Source organism: Colobus angolensis, unplaced genomic scaffold, assembly GCF_000951035.1.
Source record: "Colobus angolensis palliatus isolate OR3802 unplaced genomic scaffold, Cang.pa_1.0 Scaffold292, whole genome shotgun sequence".
Taxonomy (NCBI): Eukaryota; Metazoa; Chordata; class Mammalia; order Primates; family Cercopithecidae; genus Colobus; species Colobus angolensis.
The window spans coordinates 975,182-980,634 of NW_012116177.1; the positions used below are offsets into that span (position 1 = coordinate 975,182).

Below are 5,453 nucleotides of genomic sequence, written 5' to 3' on the forward strand. Positions count from 1 at the left end.
TTTTTTTTTTTTTTTGACAGAGTCCTACTCTGTCGCCCAGGCTGGAATGCAGTGGTGTGACCATAGCCCACTACAGCCTCCACCTCCCAGGCTCAAGCAGTCCTTCCCCCCATCACCTTCACAAATAGCTGGGACTACAGGTATGTGCCATCCATGCTTGGCTAAATTTTTGGAGATGAAGTCTCACAGTATTGTCCAGGCTTGTCTCGAACTCTTGGGCTTAAGCAATCCTCCTGCCTTGGCCTCCCAAAGTGTGGGGATTACAGGCATGAGCCACTGTGCCCAGCCTGTTTTTTCTGCAATTTTAAACTTCATTCACGCCACAAATATTTAAATAGTCTGGCATGATGCTAGACCAGGCATTGAAGATATAGCAGCACATTGAATACACAGAGTTCCTACTTTCAAGAGGCTCCTCGTTGAAGTTTTGCTAAATATCTGTCTAGTGAAGGTGAATAGTACAGCCTAGGTGAAACAAAATGCCAGACACTCCATTAGAAAACCAGAAAATCTGGTCCTGGCCTGGTGGGTGGCAGTCTTGTGAACTCTTATAAAAGTGCCTGAGATCATGAGCTGATGAAAGCCTGTATAGTCTTATGTGTGAGTGTAATCACCAAGGATTACCACATTCCTGCCAGACAGCAGTTACAACACGGATGTCTCATGGTAATGAGGAGAGCTGGAGTGCTGCTGCAATGGGGTGCAATGGGGTGTACACGCATGAAAGCTGAGCCAAACAGACAGAAAGGCGATCTGATTACCAGAGAAGTCTGATTCTGTTTATGGAGGCGTGTGTTGGGGGAATGGAAGAAGTGACCAGTTCCTCCTTTCTTCCCTTCCACTTGTTCTCAATCCCTCTTCGCTCAAGGTGCTCTGATTCTTCTCTGAGAACCATTTGGAGATGTATATATGGCTGTAATAAAGCTACTTGGGGTTAGCCCAGGACAGCAGACTGGTTTCATGGAAGACATTTTTTCTTTCTTTTTTTTTTTTTTTTTTGAGACGGAGTCTCGCTCTGTCACCCAGGCTGGAGTGCAGTGGCCAGATCTCAGCTCACTGCAAGCTCCGCCTCCCGGGTTCACGCCATTCTCCTGGCTCAGCCTCCCGAGTAGCTGGGACTACAGGCGCCCACCACCTCGCCCGGCTAATTTTTTGTATTTTTAGTAGAGACAGGGTTTCACTGTGTTAGCCAGGATGGTCTCGATCTCCTGACCTCGTGATCCGCCCGTCTCGGCCTCCCAAAGTGCTGGGATTACAGGCTTGAGCCACCGCGCCCGGCCCTGGAAGACATTTTTTCTACGGATGGAGTAGTGGGGAGGAAGAGGGATGGTTTCAGGATGAAACTGTTTACATCAGATCACTAGGCATTAGTTAGATTCTCATAAGGAGAGTGCAACCTGGATCCCCCACATGCACAGTTCACAATAGGGTTCACTCCAATGAGAATCTAATGCCGCGGCTGATCTGATCTAACAGGAGGCAGAGCTCAGGCCTAATGCTCGCTTGCCAGCAACTTACCTTTTGCTGTGCGGCCAGGTTCCTAAGAGCCCATGGACCAGTACCCGTCCACAGCCTGGGGATTGGGGACCGCTGGCCTGGGGATTGTCATGAAACTCATTTCTCACTCAAGAATTGATATGACTCCATAGAACCACCACAGACCTGTTAACTGGGTGAAGGCTGATGGGACTTGAAAAAAATGAAGGACAATTAGAAAAATAGGGAGAAAGTGTGATGGGTCCATTGGATGTCTATATTGAGCTACTAGCTGCTCTAAAAGGCTTATAGAAAGGCCTTCTGTGTAAGTGGTAACATCAGTTAACCAGAAAGGCTGTGTTTATTTCCTTCCTAAACTGGTTAATCAAAGATTTCAGTGGGCCTTGCATAGGGAAAGAAATCAGGATAGAAAAGGGAGAGAGCAGGAATAAAGAAGAGAGAGAGAAAGGAGTGGCTGGGTGTGGTAATCTCTCACTTCTATAATCTCAGCACTTTGAGAGACTGAGATGGGCGGATCACTTGAGGTCAGGAGTTCGAGACCAGCCTGGCTAACATGGCAAAACCCCATCTCCACCAAAAATTAGCCAGGTGTAGTGGCATATGCCGGTAATCCCAGATACTCAGGAGGCTGAGGCAGGAGAGTCACTTGAACCTGGGAGGTAGAGGTTGCAGTGAGTGGAGATTGTGCCACTGCACTCCAGCCTGGGTGAGAGAGTAAGACTCCATCTAAAAAAAAAAAAAAAAAAAAGAGAAAGGAGTGAGTGATATGGGTTACTTATGAGTGAGGAGTGTATGTGTGTCTGTCTTTTGTGGAATCTGATCTTCTCTGAAGTCACACCTCATATCTGGTGAGAAGCTGACTTAAGGGGGTATTCTATTTTAGTCTGTAGCCTTCCTGTTTGGTGTCTGGATTTTTTCTAAGTCATCACCAGTGGAAGAATGAGTATTGGGCTGTTAGTCTTTCATGGTCTCTCTTTTCAGGCTTCCTGTGGAGCCCTTTGTAATATTTATTTCAAAGTTGCTTCTTATTGCTATTATTATTTTTGACAGGTCTTGCTCTGTTGCCCAGGCTGGAGTGCAGTGGCGTGAACATGGCTCACTGTAGCCTCGACCTCCTGGGCTGAAGCAGTCCTCCCATCTCACCCTCCTGAGTAGCTGGGACTACAGGTGTGCACTACCATGCCTGGCTAATTTTGAAATTTTTTGTAGAGATGGGGTCTCACCATGTTGCCCAGGTTGGTCTCCAGCTCCTGGGCTTAAGCAGTCCTCCTATCTTGGCCTTCCAGCATACTGGGATTATAGGCATAAGTCACCATGCCTGGCTCTAAATTGCTATTTTGATAAGTCAAAATGGTCAAATCTCAGCAATTGCATAGGATTCAACCTAATAATTCAACCCTGGTAATCATCACTTCTTTTCTTATAGCTGCTCCTTAAATATTGAGTTCACAACATTAGCTACCATTTGTTAGCATACAGTGAGTGCCATGTACTTCATACACGGCGACTCTGCAAGGAAGTCATGACGCCTGTTTTGTCAGAAAAGATTACATGGGCCAGGGCCGGGATCCAACTCGGAACCCTTTGGTTTAAGCATGGAACTCTTCTTTATGCTACTATAGCCCACTCACTGCCTTTGTTGCCTCAAGTTTTCTCCTTGATTCCTTTACTTTATATTTCTGGCAGGAGTAAATGAATCTTTGGCTGGACAAATGAAAGGGATTTTGATGGATCACCAAACCACTTCACTTGAGGGTTTCGGGGTTACAGAGTGTAGGCAGATTATCTTTAGAAGTGTAGTCTGGTACTTAATTACACTCTGTAATTAAATTCTCCTCCAGAATTAAATTCTGGAGGAGAAAGGTGGTCTAATATTTCAGCCAAAGCATTAGGAAAACCCATCTTCACTGTATTTCCACTTTGGCCCGGTCTTCTTTCTAGGCTGTAAGGCAGACCTGAATCTTTTCCTTAAAACATCTTGGAGATTTTGTTTTTCCTCATGCTCTGCCCTCCCTCCCCAGCTTTTTTTTCTTCATTCTCTAGAAGTCTAACATATGATTCCTGCTCTGTCTCTAGATGTACACCAGGAGAGAACAGTGTTTCTGTCGCAGAATTCCTTCTCAGGATTTCTTGGGAAATATATATGTTTTTCCAAATCCCTAGAAACATCACGTATGAGGTAAATGGGAAAAAGTGTTATAATTCTCCTGTGAGAATTGTATGAGTCAACACAATGACAGTAGAAAGAATTCACTGATGTCAAGCTGAAAGCAAGAACAGGAAAAGCTGACTTGCGGAGTTGAAGGATAAGATCCACCTTTTTTGGAGCCAGCGCAGGATAGGAGCACGTGGGAGAGCACGTGGGAGAGAAGTCATGATTTCTTCTCGCTGTTGCCATGTTAAAAATGTGTCTTTGTGACCCAATCTGCTACTACCATCGATCTGCCATGTTTGCAAATAAAATAAGTTTATATGCATAGCCTACTGTATACGCATCCTACACTTGGTATTACAAGAAATAAATTTTAGAAGTAAACTGAGTCTTTAAATTGGCAACTTCAACATACGAGTCTGTGTCGTACTGTTAATTTGCTTGTAGATCTGAATGTAGGTTATTGCATTGGTCAACAAAGTCTCTTTCTAAAGGGCCAGATAGTAAATATTTTAGGTTTTGCAAGCCATACGGACTCTGTTACAACTATCAGTTCTACCATTGCAGTGTGAAAGCAGCCATAGACTATACTTAAAATGAACAAGTGTGCCTGTTCCAATAAAACTTTTATTTACAAATCCAGACTGTGGGCTGAATTTTGCTCGCTACTGGCATAACATCCAATAATGTTCAGTGGCATTTTCCAGGATCTTAGTATTTGCTATAGGCTACAATTCTTTGTAAATACTACTAAGTATGATAGTTCCCATTTAGCAATGTTTTTGGATATCTATAATCATGAGTAAAGAATGAAAGTATTTTAAGAACAATATATTCTGGAGAAATTCCTGGAAATTCGCATTTCTCATGGTCATTCACATTTTCTTATGCATAATTTGGGAACAATATAAACTCTCAATTTCATTGTTAGGATTAAGTCAGACAGTGCAAGTAATGTGGTTAGCACAGTTATAGAACTAAGAACTCACTAAATGATAGCTACTATAATTAGTAACTAGATGGGAAGTATTTACCCCATTTCATGGAAAAGGAAACTGAAACTCAGAGGTTAAATGATTTGCAGAGGTCACATTTAATAGGTTGGAAAACTGAGTTTGGCTGCTTCCTAAGTCTATATTCTTGCTACCATATCCTGCTTTCTGAAGTAGTTCTGGTTAATGGCAATTCCACAGCAAGATACACCATGGTTTATTTGGTTTATGGACTGGGTGAACAGACAGGGAGAGTATAGAATGGTTCTTGAAAGGGTAAGGATTTGCAATGTTTAGAAGCCACAGTTTCTAGAAGCCAAGGATATGGTTGTAACTAAAGAACTGAGAAAACTTGTCTTGATTTTTTTTTTTTTCCCTGTTGCTTAGCTGCTGTGTGGACTGCCAAGAGCTTGTTTGATTTTAAGCGCTTTTTATGCTTGCCTGTTACTCAGGTCCCATCATATTGCAACAACTTTTAAGAAACTATGCATGTTCTTTTAAACTGGATTAAAGAAAACTGTACTGTAATGTTAAATGCCCAAAATTAGAGTTAGAAAATTGGACTGGATTTTCCTTCTCCTTCTTCATTGTCATCCTCCAACCCCCTGCTCAGGAATGTGCCTTTGACCCTTTAGGGTCAGACTTTTACACAGCTTGATTAGCTGCCAAGAATTGAAACTCCATTGCCAAATAAGTTGGCAAATTTTTGGAAAAAACTCAGCTCAATGAATGGTTTTTGAAAATTTGCTAGAGTTTATTATATAGATATTTATTTCATGGCACTAATTTTTGTTTGTTTGTTTGTTTGTTTG

The 5,453-nt window shown here is 42.6% G+C and overlaps 1 protein-coding gene across 3 annotated transcripts in view; it reads left to right on the forward strand.

Moving 5' to 3' along the window:
* The window catches only part of ACVR1 (activin A receptor, type I), a 155,637-nt gene that overhangs the window by 64,005 nt on the left and 86,179 nt on the right, over positions 1 to 5,453 (forward strand). For 2 of the 3 annotated variants that reach the window (XM_011949191.1, XM_011949190.1), the window contains exon 2: positions 21 to 140. The exons of the other annotated variant lie outside the window; for it this stretch is intronic. The gene's annotated coding sequence lies outside the window, so the exon portion shown is untranslated. The remainder of the gene's footprint in view (positions 1 to 20; positions 141 to 5,453) is intronic. 3 annotated transcript variants of the gene reach the window in all.